Raw genomic sequence first — 18,065 nt, 5'->3', positions numbered from 1 at the left:
ACGACCAAAGACTTTCCATGACCTGGATGAATTTTGCCAAGACGAATGGGCAGTTACAAGAATTAAGGGCTTCATAGACAACTATTACAAAAGACTGCACGCTGTCATTGATGCTAAAGGGGGCAATACACAGTATTAAGAACAAATGGGTATGCAGACTTTTGAACAAAGGTCATTTTATTTATTTCTTTGTTGCCATGTTTTGTTTTATGATTGTGCCATTCTGTTATAAGCTACAGTTAAATATGAATCCCATAAGAAATAAAATAAACGTGTTTTGCCTGCTCACTCATGTTTTCTTTAACAATGATACAAATATTACCAATTCTCTAAGGGTATGCTAACTTTTGAGCACACCTGGATATATATATATATATATATATATATATATATTGTGACAGAGTGTTGGGGATGGTGGTCAGGGGTGTATATCTGGCACCCAGACTTTTGCACAGCCCTTATCCTGACATGTGGGTAAGCACATGCAGCCCCAGGGAAAGTTAAGTTTAAATGTTGTTTTTTTTTTCTCTGTTGTTATTTGGGTCCCTGGGGTGGAGTATTCGGAAGAGCAGGGTGGGCCGATTCTCCACCCACTGTTAGAGTGGTTGTGCATGAGTCCAGCCCAGGTTTTCTAAGGAGTTCTGGCTCACTGCCTAACGAGGTAATTAGCCTCACCTGTACGGGCTGTGAGCAGCTATATAACTGCAGTTAAAGCAGGGTGGAGTGAGGAAAGTGTTTTGAGGAGTGAGGAAAGTGCTTTGTGGAGAAATAAGGTTTGCTGTTTACTGTATCCTGTTACATCTTAACAACAGAAAATAAACTGGCCAGGGGCCTCTGTGAAACTGGACTTTCTCTTGACCTGGTTTTCTTACCCTAGAGGGCTGTGCAGTTGCCAAAAGATCCTGGACAAACACATACAGGAAAGTAAGTTTGTCACATATGGTGGAGAATGCGGGCACTGCACTAAAGAAGCCTGTGGGTATTAAATGGAAGCCAAACAAGCCTGGAGAAATATGGAGGAAGTTGTGAAAGTTTTGTTGCAAACTACAGCGGCACAGCAAAAGACTACAGTGGTACAGCAGGTAAATATTACAGCCCTACAGCCACTGGTAATTACGCAAAAGGCCGGTCCAGCAGGTTATGGCAACCCAAGCTGAGGCAAACCGCCTGCTCAGGGAGGAGCAACATCAGGCCACCAGTATGATACAGAAGGAGATACAGGCTTTGACCAAGGGACTGACCAGAGTCTCGGATGGGACGCAGTCCGAGGTTAAAATGATCAGAGCCAGCCGTTACCTGCAGAAGATGACACCTACAGATGATGTGGAAGCATACCCGCTAGCTTTTGAGAGGACAGCTGAGAGAGAAGAGTGGTCGGTGAGTGTGTGGGCAAGCATACTGGCACCTTTTCTTATTGGAGAACCCCAGAAGGCTTTCTATGACCTATAACCAGCACAGGCAGGGGTCTACTCCAAACTGAAGGCTGAGATCCTTGCACGACTTGGTGTGACTATGGCAGTTCGTGCCCAAAGATTTCATGCCTGGACATTCAACCAAGAGAAACCTATCCGCTCCCAGATGTTTGACCTGATACATCTTGCTAGAAAGTGGTTACAACCAGAAATAAATACGGCAAGCCACATCATGGAACTTCTTGTGATGGACAGATTCCTGCGTGGCTTGCCTGCTTCACTGCGTCGATGGGTCAGTCAGAGTGATCCACAATCAGCCGATGAGTTAATTGGTTTGGTGGAAAGATATGTTGCTGCGGATGACAGACAGTGGCTTAGCAACACAAAGTCTATGGAAAGAGTTAAGACTCCAGCTGCTGAAAGACCTGGTAAGATTTTTCAAGGTTTCAGAGACACAGAGGAACAAGAGATATATTCTCAGAGACCCCATACGCCTTTGCCTAGAAATGTTAATCCTGGAAAAGGGGCTAGGTGGGGGACAGTTGATAATATTAAATGTTTCCGGTGTAATGATCCGAGAGAGAGTTGTGTACGCCAGATTGACAGACTTTCTCGAATCCAACTCTCTGCTTGACCCCCTTCAGTCTGGATTCCGCGCTGGTCACTCTGTCGAAACTTCTGTGACCAAAGTATCCAATGATTTAATTGCTGCTAAATCTCACGGCCAATACTCTATCCTAATCCTCCTTGATCTTTCTGCCGCATTTGACACTGTTGATCATCAACAGCTTCTTCACATTATTCGTAACTTTGGTCTACCGGATACTGCTCTCTCCTGGTGCTCCTCCTACCTCAGTGTTTTTACCTTTCAGTGTTTCTTTCTCTGGTTCTGCATCTTCTCCCCGACCCCTCTCTGCCTGCGTCCCCCAAGGTTCTGTCCTCGGCCCCCTATTGTTCTCTATCTATACTGCCTCCCTTGGTAAACTCATCAGCTCCTTTGGTTTCCAATATCATTTAAATGCAGATGACACGCAAATCTACCTGTCCTCCAGTGATCTCTCTCCGCCCACCTTGACTCGTGTTTCTGACTGCCTTTCTGCTATTTCCAACTGGATGGCTGCTCACTTCCTTAAACTCAACCTGTCCAAAACAGAACTTCTAGTTTTTCCTCCCTCAAGTGCTGCTACTCCTATGTCTGTCTCCATCCAAGTTATCAGCGCTACTATCACCTCTACCTCGCAGGCTCACTGCCTAGGGGTTCTTTTCAATTCTGACCTCTCTTTTACTCCCCATGTCCAATCGATAGTCAAATCCTGTCGCTTCCAACTCAAGAACATAGCGCGCATTCGCCCATATCTAACGCCAGACGCGGCTAAGATACTGGTTCCTGCTGTTGTTCTCTCTTGCCTCGACTACTGCAATCCCCTTCTCACCGGTCTTACATGTTCCCAGCTTGCACCGCTGCAATCTATAATGAATGCGGCTGCAAGGCTTATTTTCCTGTCCGGTCGCACCTCCCACGCCTCCATGCTCTGTCAGTCCCTGCATTGGCTTCCAGTTAGATATAGGGCCTAATTCAAAATTCTGGCGCTTGCTTACAAATCCCTACATAATGCTGCTCCAACATACCTATCCTCCCTCATACACAAGTATGTCCCGTCGAGACCCCTGCGCTCAGCCCAAGACCTACGCCTATCCTCTGCCCGGATCCCTACCTCTGATGCTCGCCTTCAAGACTTCTCCAGGGCTGCACCTCTTCTGTGGAACTCCCTTCCCTTCTCAATCAGACTTTCACCCAGCCTCCACTCCTTCAAAAAATCTCTGAAAACTCACTTCTTCATTAAAGCGTATCAATTACACTGTCAGCAGGTTTCTCATCCCCCACCCCATGACTCCTTTCCTGCAACTGTCAAAAATGACCTACCAAGCACTCAATAAACCCTTCTCTAACAAACTATTATATTCCTCTACTTTAACCCTTTGTGTCACTATACCCCACTCCCTCTAGCATGTAAGCTCATTGAGCAGGGCCCTCAACCCCCTCTGTTCCTGTACGTCCAGTGGTCTGATCTCAATTATGTGTCTGTTAGTCCACCCATTATACAGCACTACGGAATTTGTTAGCGCTATATAAATAATAAAATAATAATAAAATAATAATAATGAACCTGGACATAAAGCTAGAGACTGTCCCTTGATTAATGCACCTATGCAATGCAATATGATTAATCAGGATGTACAATTGTCTTGTTTGCTGAATTATATGGAATCTGCTGTTGCCAACTGTAGTCACAATCCGCAGATATCTTCCATAAGGGTGAATGGCAAAGAGGTTAGAGCTCTATTAGACTCCGGAAGTATGGCGACATTGATAACAAAATGCCTTGTACCTGAAAGCTATATTGATGCATTTCAGAAAATTGGTATAATTTGTGTTCACGGTGACAAACGTGAATATCCTACAGTTTTGCTAAAATTTGAAAGCCTTTTTGGTACTGTTAATCATAGAGTGGGGGTGGTGGATAAATTGGCTTATGATGTGGTGTTGGCAAGGGATTTCCCCCAATTTTTAGACTTGTGGGGGTCGCCAGGAAAAATAACTCATGATTGTATAGCAAATGATGATGATTCTGGATATGTGTTCCCTTTTTCTGACATAGAATGGGAAGGACTAGGCATAAGACCAGAGAAGGCTGAAGCCTCAAGTCACAGGCCAGCTTTAGTAGGAGATGACCCGGGCCACGATAGTCAGGAGTCCGATAACGATCAGGATCAAGGCATTAACTTCCCTGAATTAGAAGTCAGTCCTGTTAACTTCAGGAAAGCACAATGGGAATACCCCACTCTTGCAGAGGCCTGTAAAAATATCCAGGTTTCTACTGATGATCCAGTACAACTAGATAGATCCCCTTCTTTTGCTTACTTTGAGGTACAAAATGATTTGATATATAGAGTAGAGAAAAAGGGGATGGATGTTGTAAAGCAACTACTTGTTCCTAAGCCCTTCAGACATACAGTCCTAAATCTTGCACACAGCCATATACTGGGGGGACATTTAGGCATAGAAAAGACAAAAGAAAGAGTCTTACAGAGGTTTTATTGGCCTGGGGTATTTGCTTCAGTTGAAAATTATTGTTCCTCTTGTCCTGGATGCCAACCTACCGCCCCTTTTAAGGCACACCGCAGTCCTCTGGCACCATTGCCTATAATATAAATACCCTTTGAGAGGATTGCAATGGACTTGGTAGGTCCATATATTCCATTAAATATGTTAAAACAATACAATCAATGCAGAAATGCAGACATGTTTTACTTAGGTGTTGTTAATAACATATCTTGAAATCCCATTTAGAAAATGAGTAGTGTTTGTCAAGATCTACCTTCGTAACATATATTGAAGAGTATATTCAGAGGTAAGAGAAACTGGCTATTTATGAAAAGAACATAAATTACACTGGTTATGTTGTCAAACAGTTGTTGGTTACCACAGCATGAAGAAAAGCTTTTAACAGCGTTTTCTTCTGTTTTGTTTTCTATTGTCGGCTGGGTGCCCATTTTAACCTTATCAAAGCATTTACACTTTTACAGCCTATCAAGGCTAACCATGTAAAGTCCAAAGGCAGACATTCCTGACATGGCTCAACAAAGCTGAATTGATCTTACAACCCCCAGGTTATTAAACACAGTATGTGTGGTCTGACTCTGAACTCCCACAGCATGGTTGATTTAAGGATCATAACCTACTCCAGTGTGACAAAATATAATCTCAATTCTTAAAAATGCTTCCCATGTCATACATGTCTTTCTATAAAACAAAAAAAACAATTGTTACACACATTATTCACCTTTTCTGATTTTACTCTTGGTATGATAGTATTAATTATTTAAAAAGTAAAAGTAAAACATGGATTATACATGGAAAATGCATCTATTTACAAATGCAAATAACAGTTGTTTTATACGATAGATGGATAGATGGATAGATAGAATTATAGATTTTGAACAGTATTGACATTCTGCATAAATAAAAACAGTTTATAAAGAGTCTCTTGTACTTGAAAACAGAAAATCTTGTTGGGCATATAAGCACTCAAATGTGGATACATTAACTCAACTTGTGCTATAAGTTTAGTCTTTGCTATAGATGCAAAATTACATTGAGAACATAAACTGAAATGTGTATAAAATTATTATGCTTGAATTACAAGTACAGCTTATTCAGTTAATAAGAAACTAAATTTGTTTTTTTTAAACTATTTTTTTATTTCAGATGGAATTAGAAGAGCTGGATATGTCAAAAACACATGGACTGCAATGAACATTGAAAAAACAAAGAAACCATCAACATTTCAAAAATATTGTGTCACCTCTAATCCTCCTACTGATACAAAGTACCAGACAGATTGAAAACACTAATTTCTAGAATTAGATTTGAATGGGAATTTGTCCGATTGGAAAATAGGCCAAAATTCTAATTTCTGAGCCATCCTGTATCAGAATCTCGATTTGCCATGATTAACAAGACATCTGCACAGTCATGAGGGCTGTATCTTCTGCCCAATCAAGAGGTGGAAAACAAAAGATGATTAATTGTTTCGGGGACAACCAATAAATGTTGATTTTTTTTTTAATGGATCAATTGACAACTGACCAACAGAAAGAAAAGATTGTATAACATTAAAGATATCTATACTTCCAGGCAGGATTTTTACAGAAACTTTGACTGCAGCTACTAAGGGAGGAAGACTGCAGTGATTAACTGTGTTCTACCATTGCTGTGCTTGTGTAAGAGTGGAAGATATCCTGGGTCATTGATTCTAGTGTAAGATTAGGTTTAGCTTTATGGTGCATCTAGCTATTGCTCGGGGCACTTGACACAACATTGTCTGGGAGATAGGAGATTGTGGTTTTTTTTTTTTCTTTTTGATTCTAGTGTGAGACTAGGTTACCAATATAAAGTTGTTAAAAGTTTTTTGTTTTGTTTTGTTTTTAACCTGTTTGTAGTCTTAGCATAACACTATTGTTTATATCTAGCGAAGTTGGCACTCATAGCCTCTGCAAAATAACATAAAATCAATAAAGAGTTGTTAAAAGTTAAAAAATAAAATAACTATTTGTAGAAAGAAATTATTTTTTTTATTTATTTTTTTGGAAAGTGTATTGCACAATAAAAAGTAAAGAAATAATAAACATTAAAAACCCACTTCCCTAGCTACTGCAACAGTTGCTCTTACACACACACATTGAGCCTGCATCATTAATCCTAGTGTTAGACTGGTGGTTACATTTAATTTTGTCAACTAGCCTTATCTTTGACACTGCAAAATTGATTGGAATAACAAATTTACAATTTGACAGGTCTTTTTATGTTAAGTGTTTGTAGAAAAACAATCTTCTTTTTCGTTTGTTTTCTGGGTGTGTTCCAGTGAATTGTCGTGTTTCTTAGAATCAAGCAGTATATCGTTACAGTAGTAAATCCACCAATCCGCACCTCATTATGCCAACACCTATTTTTGCTTAATAAAGTTGTGTTCATGTATTCAATACACAGTTATTTATATCAATAATAAGAAAAAAAACAAACTCACCATCATTAATGTCACGCACTAATCCCAAAACAGGATTGAAGGAACATAGGGGTAGGGAAAGGAGTCCTGTTCCCCAATCCACCATTGTCATTGTGTCTGAGAGTTTGAACACTTCAGCAATGAAACTACTGCCACAACTGCAACCAATGCCTCTTCCACAACTATTAGTAATATTCATAAATGTAGCAAATAGGATTTCTAGCACTTGTGAGGATGTAGGTAGGTAGCTGAAACAACCCAGGCCAGAGTCTGTTCTTTCTGGTTGTGAATAAATATAGTGTGAAATGATAGAAGGGGAGCAGTGCCTTTTGGAAATTGAGGACACCCACAAGGTGCTGCTCCCTTTCCACCATTTCACACTATATAAGTAGTATTCAGCCTCGGGATAGTGGGATTAACAGCATGTCTGTTATGTCCAATTCAACACCAAAAGGCAATTGTTTTTCCCCCAACCTTTTCATGCTGCAAACAACTTGTATTGCCACTTCCATTGGCACGGCAGCTCACTATACCACAGCCATTGTATCAAGCATTATACTTTTTTGGAATCTCCCCAATAAGTGCAGTAGGGTCTACTTTGTTGGGGTTATCAGAACCACTCTTTAGAGAAGACTTAGCACAGAGTACCATAATAGTGTCTACAATGTTGTTGGTGGTGGTGGTGGTGATGAATCTGCTAATGAAAATTCTGTTTTCCCAACCGCTGCAGACATAGCACTTTCACTTCTGGCTTTTGAGTTACTCAACTATGAGTATGATGAACCAGAGGAATTAGAAGACGAGAGTGTGGTGATGACAGGCAGCAACCCAGTATTTTCTCTGGCAGCTGTAGTGCACTTCCCTCCACAATGTCCAAGTCCATCTGTATCTGCTTGAGAATTGCCTCAGCCAATGGAGACAGTTGAGAAATAATCAGATTACAATCAGTCATTCTAAAATGTATTTATCTCACTTATTTTTGTAATCCAAATATGTAAAAGTCATCTAATTTTGTCAACTCAGCAGAAATGTCATTGCAGATATAGTCAATTTTGTATGGCCAATAGGCCAGGCAGCATGTCAGCAGTCATATACTCCTTTTTTGCTGCTGTTCTGGCTTCATGAATATTTTCTGGTATCAAAATCCATCTGAAATGAACAGCCAAGTTAATTGTGTTGACTGAAAAAATAAAAAAAATATTTTAAAGTGTTTCGAAAAAGAACTGATTTTTTTTTGCCCTACACAAGTATGCAACATCAAGAATTGACAGCAGATTCATGTTTCCTGAAATTGGTCATCAGTTTAATTATCTATGCATGCATTCACATTGTGATCATTAAAAAAATTAAAATTCAACTCGAAATCCCCAAATCCCCATATTACAAAAATATAGTATTTTGAGAAAAATTTTGTCTGTGAAACAAAAAAATAAAAAAATAAAATTGTGTCCAACTGTCACAACATCCCAACACAATCATATGAAGTGAAATTAGACCTACAGCCATAGGAAAAAGTACATCCTCTATGAATTCTAAGCATTTACATATGAGGATATAACAATCATCTTTTCCTTAGCAGATCTTAAAATTAGGTAAATACAATCTCAGATGAACAACAACACATGACATATTACACTGTGACATGATTTATTTAACTATAATAAAGTCAATCAAAATAGAAAAAAACTAAATACACCCATACTGCTTTCACTGGTATTAAGAGACTAAGTTGCAGACAGGTGCTGCTAATCAAATGTTTTAGATTAACTGATTATCAGCAAGCAGAGCCGGCCTTAGGCCTTTAGGCACCCTGTGCGAAAAATCTTCACAGCGCCCCCACCCGGTCATACCCATTTATGCATGTATAGTGTGTGTCAATAGGTGTGCAGTTTTCGTATATTGGATTTATTAGATGAATAATTATTTAAAAACGAAAATGTGTTCCCCATTCTCTTTTGTTACCTTGCATGGAGAGAGGCATGCTGATCTCCGGCTGTCCTGTATGCTGGGACTTTGGACTGCATCTCCACCGGGTACACACCATCAGTAACTGTCTTATGAGCTCAGACACTTACACTAATCACCCACAATGCTTTTATTGGCCAGAGCTCGGAGCAGCTGCATATTGCATTATGTATGGCAGAACTCCGCTGTAATAAACCTCATAATAATATGATGTAATGTGTGTGGTTTCTGTGTGTAATAGACATGATGGCTGTGTGTGATAGGTATGCTATGTTTGACTCTGTTTAATATTTGTAATTTGTATTGACTGTATTGTGTAATATATGTGTGTATTGAATGTGTGTGATATTTTTGCTGGGTTCATTGGTAGTGATGTCCCGAACATGAAATTTTCAGTTCGCAAACGGCGAACGCGAACTTCCGCAAATGCTCGCGAACGGGCGAACCCGGCGAACCGCCATAGACTTCAATAGCAGGCGAGTTTTAAAACCCACATGGACTCTTTCTGGCCACAATAGTGATGGGCCCCCACCCACCTGAGTGGTGGGTGGGGGCCCTAAACAAGAATAAGGGGGGGGGGACCTAATGTCCTCCCACCTGGCCCCCACCCCTGAGCGGTGGGTGGGGGCCCTAAACATAAATTGGGGGGGGAACCTAATGTCCTCCCCCTGGCCCCCACCCCTGAGCGGCGGGTGGGGGCCCTAAATACTAATAGGGGTGGGACCTATTGTCCTCCCCCCTGGCCCCCACCCCTAAGCGGCGGGTGGGGGCCCTAAATACCAATGGGGGGACCTATTGTCCTCCCCCACAGCCCCCACCCCTGAGCGGTGGGTGGGGGCCCTAAATACCAATAGGGGGGGACCTAATGTCCTCCCCCGGCCCCCACCCCTGAGCGGTGGGTGGGGGCCCTAAATACCAATAGGGGGGACCTAATGTCCTCCCCCCGGCCCCCACCCCTGAGCGGCGGGTGTCGGCCCTAAATACCAATAGGGGGGGACCTATTGTCCTCCCCCCAGCCCCCACCCCTAAGCGGCGGGAGGGGGCCCTAAATAACAATAGGGGGGACCTAATGTCCTCCCCCCGGCCCCCACCCCTGAGTGGCGGGTGGGGGCCCTAAATACCAATAGGGGGGCCCTATTGTCCTCCTCCTCGGCCCCCACCCCTGAGCGGCGGGTGGGGGCCCTAAATACCAATAGGGGGGACCTATTGTCCTCCCCCCAGCCCCCACCCCTAAGCGGCGGGAGGGGGCCCTAAATACCAATAGGGGGGACCTAATGTCCTCCCCCAGCCCCCACCCCTGAGTGGCGGGTGGGGGCCCTAAATACCAATAGGGGGGGCCCTATTGTCCTCCTCCTCGGCCCTCACCCCTGAGCGGCGGGTGAGGGCCCTAAATACCAACAGGGGGGACCTATTGTCCTGCCCCCGGCCTCCACCCCTGAGCGGCGGGTGGGGGCCCTAAAAAATGTGTGTCCCCCAAGTGACTAGGGGTCCCCATACCCCTAGTCACCCCCCCCCAAAAGTATTAGTAGTATTAGTAAATTTGGCTGAAAGACCACAAAAAAAATAGGGGGCGGACCGAACATCGCATATGTTTGCCGTCTGTGGCGAACACGAACACACTATGTTCGCCAGGAACTATTCGCCAGCGAACCGTTCGGGACATCACTATTCATTGGCTGTGTGTGATGGGTATTTTATTCAGATAAAAATATATATGTAGACCCATGTGTGATTGCAGGTGTGTATTAATATCAAAATACAGTTACAGTTATACTTATTATTTATATTTTATATATATGTTTATTTATATATATATATATATATATATATATATATGCCACGTGCTACAGTGGAAAGGCAGCGGGAGATTAGAGAGGTTAATGCGTGGCTGAAGTCTTGGTGCAGGAAGGAGGGTTTGGGGTTTTTAGAGCACTGGGCCGACTTTGCGATTGGGTACAACCTATATAGTAGGGATGGATTGCACCTAAACGGAAGGGGGTCTGCAGTGCTGGGGGATAGGATGGCTAGAAGGTTGGAGGAGATTTTAAACTAGTAGTAGGGGGGGAGGGTCATAGCAATCTACAAAATGGAGATAGGACAGAAAGGAGATGGGCTTTAGAACAGTATAAGGAGGGTGGAGACGGGGGGAGGGGCAAGCTCAGAACAGAGAAGCTATGTAATGTTGGTAATTCACAAAATAAACAAGAGACGCATGATATTAAATGTATGCTTACTAATGCAAGGAGCCTAAATAACAAAATGGGGGAACTAGAGGCATTAGCATACACTAAACAATATGATATAATAGGCATAACTGAAACATGGTGGGATGAGACACATGACTGGGCAGTTAACTTAAATGGGTACACATTATTTAGGAAGGATAGGAAAAACAAGAAGGGTGGTGGGGTATGTTTGTATGTCAACCATGATTTAAAGCCAAATCTTAAGCAAATTGAATGCGATGAGGAAAATGTGGAAGCTTTATGGGTAAATATCTGCTTGGGGGAAAAGAAGGGAAACCAACTATTGGTTGGGATATGTTATAAACCACCTAATGTTAATATTGACGAGGAACAACAGCTGTTTGAGCAAATTGAGAAAGCTGCAAATCTTGGTAACACTTTAATTATTGGAGATTTTAATTACCCAGACATAAATTGGGACATAGGGACTAGTAGCTCAGCAAAGGGAATTAGGTTTTTAAACTTGTTAAATGACAACTTCATGTCACAACTTGTACAAGCACCAACTAGAATGGACGCTTGTCTGGACCTGGTTTTAACAAACAACGTTGATCTTTTGACCAACATTCAAGTAGGTGAGCACTTGGGAAATAGTGATCACAATATAGTGTCCTTTGAAATAAACTCAAAAAAACAAAAGCACATGGGGTATACTAAAACATATAATTTTAAAAAGGCCAATTTCAATAAGATAAGGGAAGCTTTACAATATATTGACTGGCATAAACTCTTTAGTGAAAAGAACACTGAGGATAAATGGATCATCTTCCAACAAATATTAGAAAGGTACATTTCTCAGTATGTACCATTGGGAAATAAGTATAAAAGAAACAAATTAAAACCAATGTGGCTTAGTAGAGAAGTAAAACAAGAGATTAAAAATAAGAAAAGGGCATTTAAAGCATTTAAATCAGACAAATCAGATGCATCTTATAAAAGATATAAGAAAGCAAATAATGCGTGCAAAAAGGCAATTAAACTTGCTAAACTTCAAAATGAAAAAATGATAGCTAAAGAGAGCAAAACCAACCCCAAAGCATTTTTTAAGTACATAAATTCCAAAAAACCCAAAAATGAAAGTATAGGTACACTTAAAACTGAAACGGGGGTGTTGGTTAATGAAGACCAAGAAAAGGCAGGAATTCTAAATAACTATTTCTCCTCCGTATATATTAAAGAAGAACCCATGGCAATAGATGTGCAAATGATTGCTACTAAAAACTTGCAGAATAATTGTAATTGGTTAACTCAAGACAATGTGCTGCAGCAACTAAAGAAAGTTAATATAAACAAAGCTCCAGGGCCTGACGGTATCCATCCACGTGTACTTAAGGAACTAAGTGTAGAAATAAGTGAACCTCTGTTTTTAATCTTTCAAGATTCTTTTCTTTCAGGAAGTGTTCCGGAGGATTGGAGGAAGGCAGATGTGGTTCCTATATTCAAAAAGGGTTCAAAATCCTTGCCTGGAAATTATAGACCTGTGAGCTTAACTTCTGTGGCTGGTAAAATATTTGAAAGGTTATTAAGGGATAATATTCAAGAATTCCTTGAGAAGAATATGGTTATCAGCAAAAATCAGCACGGTTTTATGAAGCACAGGTCGTGTCAAACTAACTTGATTGCTTTCTACGAAGAAGTAAGTAGAAGTATAGATCAGGGTGTTGCAGTGGATGTGATCTATTTGGATTTTGCCAAGGCATTTGATACAGTTCCACACAAAAGATTAGTGTTCAAACTCAAGGAAATCGGTCTCGATGAAAATGCTTGTTCTTGGGTAGAACATTGGCTTAAAAACAGAATACAAAGAGTTGTTGTTAATGGTAAATTTTCAAGCTGGACAGAGGTGGCAAGTGGTGTCCCTCAGGGGTCTGTTCTGGGACCCCTTCTATTTAACATTTTTATAAATGATCTTGAAGACAGCATTGAAAGTCATGTTTCAGTGTTTGCAGATGACACAAAACTTTGTAAAATAATACAATGTGAGCAAGATATTACTTTGCTGCAGAAGGATTTAGATAGACTGGGGGACTGGGCACTCAAATGGCAGATGAAATTTAATGTTGAAAAATGCAAAGTTATGCACTTCGGCGTAAAGAATACACAAGCAACGTATACCCTTAATGGAAGCGAATTAGGGATAACAACACACGAAAAGGACTTGGGAATTGTTATAGACAACAAACTATGCAACAATGTGCAATGTCAATCAGCAGTGGCCAAGGCCAGTAAGGTATTGTCATGCATGAAAAAGGGCATTCATTCTCGGGACGAGAATATCATTTTGCCTCTCTATAAATCACTGGTAAGACCACATATTGAATATGCTGTGCAATTTTGGGCACCTGTTCTAAAGAAGGATATCATGGCACTAGAAAAAGTGCAGAGGCGGGCTACAAAATTAATAAAAGGAATGGAACATATCAGCTATGAAGAAAGGTTAACAAATTTAAACCTATTTAGTTTAGAAAAACGTCGCCTGAGAGGGGATATGATAACATTATACAAATATATTCGGGGCCAATACAAACCATTGTGTGGAAATCTATTCACAAACCGGACTTTACATAGGACACGAGGCCATGCGTTTAGACTGGAAGAAAGAAGATTTCGTCTAAGGCAAAGGAAAGGTTTTTTTACTGTAAGAACAATCAGGATGTGGAATTCTCTGCCTGAAGAAGTGGTTTTATCAGAGTCCATACAGATGTTCAAACAGCTACTAGATGCATACTTGCAAAGACAGAATATTCAAGGATATAATCTTTCAATGTAGGGTAATAACTGCTTGATTCAAGGATAAATCTGACTGCCATTCTGGGGTCAAGAAGGAATTTTTTGTCCTAGCTTGTTGCAAAATTGTGCTTCAAACTGGGTTTTTTTCTTTTTTTTTTTTTTTTTTTTTTTTTCTTTTCTTTTGGATCAACAGCAAAAAACAGGTGTGAGGAAGGCTGAACTTGATGGACGCAAGTCTCTTTTCAGCTATCTAACTATGTAACTATGTAACTATGTAATATATATATATATATATTTATATATGTATTAAGGCCTTTTGGCCTGTAATTGTGGGAGAGGCGTATGAACCACCTTCTCCCTACTTAAGGGACACTCCTTACCTGGATCCATAGCCTTCGAGGTCAGCGCTGCATGAGAATCAATTTTCGGTTCACGTATGGCGCCATCTTGCTTTTTCAAAAACCCGCGGTTTTCGTCTGGTGTAGCTGTGTCCAGGATTCCTTACAGGTTTTCCACCCGTCCAGCCACTCACAAACCTGGTCTTCGTCGCAGATTAAGTCCACAGGACTTCAAAATTGTAAGTCCGGCGCCTGGATCATTCCCACGGCGGCGCGCTTTTAAACGGCCTTACTTTACGGCCACATGCTTTACGGCCAGGTCACAGGTATACTCAATATGCTGACTGGCATTTTGGTTCTTACAGTCAGCACACTTATCTTTTGTTTTTCATCAATATCAGTACCTGTGTCTGTTTATTTCATGCTTATGCTATTGGTATTTACTCATTCAATTACAGAAATTCCTTGCATATAATTTTCATGCAGCAAACTCCTTACTACTAAATATTTAAAAAATTAAATTTGTTTTTTTTTATGTATCAGTCTATTAGAGATATTGAATTTTAGCTATATTACAATTTCTTCATGTTTTCTTATATGGAGTTGGCTTAGATAAACTAATTACATTATTTATAGATTTTCTTAGTACTTATGTTATAAATTATGTCCAAATCATTTAGAAAATTACGTTTCTATCACACCATGTACACAAGTTTTTACATGGCACGTATAAATTCTGACCTTTCTTGGTGTACTCAAACGACATACCGAGTACACAAGGACACGGTCTCAAATTCTCACAAACTTTCGGGTTGATTCACACGTCTTGATTCAACCACTCATAAGTCACGCTTTTTCAGTGTTGGGAAATTTTTTCACGTATTTTCTACCTCATTCACATCTCTTTTGTGGCTTACATCAAGGTCTAAGATAGATTGTACTGTTTAAATTCATCTAATAAACCTGCACCATACAATACTACAAACACTAGCATTTCCAAATCATACACATTAATCTTGTCACACATAGAGACAAACCCCAAACCCCAAAACCTTGTTACCAGGGCATACCACATAACATGACCAGTCAGGTCACTATGGGTCATAAAATTTCCCCCTCCATATATACTGATAGAAACTCACCACAGCATAGCTAGTCTACATTGGTATCATAGGATCCAACTCTCACACTATCATATCTTGTTTCTATCCCTTTAGGTTTTCCAGGTTTCTATACCTGTCGCTTCTCAAAAACTCATACATACTACCAGGTACGTTAAGCCTGCTCACGCCATATATCACATACGGTTCCATCTCTACATAGGACATAGAGTACTGGCAAATTTTAGGGGTTATAGGCCCAAATAGGTATCTCCCCTCTGGGCATTCTGCCTATCGTTTAGTGGTCCGCGAGGCCAACACCCCGCCTCAACGTTACGGAGGTAATGCCCCCCGGGCCACACGTGAGTTAGCCGCCTTGCAAATTATAGAGAGGGCGTCACCTGTCACTCCCTTTCCCTGTTTTTCTTTTATTGTCACCGAGAGGTCTACGAACTCCTGCCACTACTCCGGGTGGCCTCAATATCCCCTCGCGCCAACGCATAGACAGAGCCTCTCATAGCCACTTGGCAACTAGCAGGGCCTCACCTGTCACCAAAGAACAAGATTCATTTTTCGCCTTCTCCGGCGTAATTAGCCTGCCAGTACATTCCCTGGGGTTTTCCACGCTAACCATATATTTTGTCATCTAGTATGTCTCAAGAAGGGCTAGAGGAATTCTCCATCCCAAGCACTCCGGCTAGAGCAAACACCCCATCACAGGAAGAAGATACGGCTAGTCCAGCATCTTTCAGGTCACGGACTATCCCTCGCATAACTAGCGAACTCAGGAGACAACAAATCCCTTTTCCTGCAACAGCAAGTAAAGCGGAACTTTACAAGCTACTGCACACCTCAACCAATAACATGGACGCGGGGGAAGGGACTAGCCAGTCTAACCCAGGAGACATACATGGCATGCTCTCATCTCTCATGGCATCTATGAGCAAGGTCAATTCTAGGCTGGAGAAACTTGAAGCAGTCACTACAGCGCTCACTATGGCTGGACCGGCCACGGCAACCCCTCCAGCACTGGTTGAGTTGCAAGCAGTTTCTCCAGCCATCACCTCGGATGACCAAGAGGTTTACCCTGCCCATATGATACCTGAGCACCTCAAAAAAGATATCCTGGAAGGTAAAGATGTCAATCTGGCCTCACTGCTAATTGCCTCCCAGGATAACGTGGAACATAAGACTTACGCTTATGACGATATTTCTGTGGTGGTCAAATCTAGGGATGCACGATTAAATAGGAAGCTAACTATTCCAGAATTTGTATTGGCTTTTGGCATTTATCGTGATGTTATCTGTACTGTATATCCCCACAGACGTGAGGAGTTTGACTTATATATGCACAGGCTGGTGGACCTGGGCAACAAATATGGTGGGTCAGCTTTCTACGACTACCATAGATCCTTATCTGCCAAAGTGTCTGGCGCCTTCTCACAGTACGGGACAAGATCCAACTGGAGCAAGATTGATACGATCATTTTCTGCAGGCACTTTGCAGGTCTAAGAGCACTGGCCTGTGCATACTGCTCCTCCATGGCTCATACTGGTAATTTATGTCCTACCACTGCAAATGAACCTATTCCCTCACAGGGCACTAGTTCCGCTGGTTCGGCAGAGAAAACACCCAAAGACAAACTGGGTCGACCTATCAAGTTTTTGGGGAAATCCCAAATATGTAATAATTTCAATGTCGGTGCATGTAATTACAGTGGATGTCGGTTATTACATATATGTTCAAAATGTTTTAGGGCACATGCTAAAACCATGTGTACGAATAAAATGTACCCTAAACAATACTTAACTGAGATAAATATTTCTGTACTCACGGCATTACTGTCACAACATCCATCTAGACATTTGGTAGACTTCATCATCACTGGTTTATCACAAGGATTCCATACTGGTCTCATACATATGCCTTGAGGAATCCTGGAATGTCCAAATTTACAATCTGCACAACAAAACCCTACAGCGGTTAGCACACTCATAGCCAAAGAAGTGGCAGAGGGTTTCCTATTGGGACCCTTTCAGTCCCCTCCTTTTACCACATGGCAGACAAATCCCATCGGTATTGTCACGGGGAAATCTTCCCACAAACAAAGAATTATCATCGATCTGTCTGCACCTCACACCTCAGCCACACCTAGTCTGAACTCCCTTATCCCCTCTGAGGAATTTTCACTTCAATACTCCACCATAGATCACGCCATTATGGCTATCATGCAGGCAGGGGTAGGAGCATGGCTCAGCAAGACTGACATAACAAATGCCTTCAAATTATTGCCTATCCATCCAACACTATGGCACCTGCATGGCATTAAGTGGGACGGGCACTACTACTTTTTCTCACGCTTTTTCTCACGTTTGGTTAAAAAAGTAGTCCGGCCATTTTCGACGTATTCGCCGAAACACTATGCTGGTTATTATTAAATGTAGCCAGATGCCCTACAGTGATACACTACCTGGATGATTTCTTACTGGTCGAAGAGAATATTGCCCCTCCCAGTTGCCTCATAGAAACCATCAGTCTTTTTAAACAGGTGGGCGTTCCAGTGTCCCCCACCAAACCTGAAGGACCAGATACAGTCATCACCTTTCTGGGGATCATACTAGACTCAGCCACCATGCAAGCCAGCCTGCCACGCACCAAGATAGAGAACATTCTTACCAACATTAACCTCTACATACACCTCGGTAC

This window comes from Pelobates fuscus, chromosome 4 (genome assembly GCF_036172605.1).
Source record: "Pelobates fuscus isolate aPelFus1 chromosome 4, aPelFus1.pri, whole genome shotgun sequence".
Classification (NCBI taxonomy): Eukaryota; Metazoa; Chordata; class Amphibia; order Anura; family Pelobatidae; genus Pelobates; species Pelobates fuscus.
The sequence above is the reverse complement of the archived record's forward strand: the minus strand, read 5'-3'. Positions refer to the sequence as shown.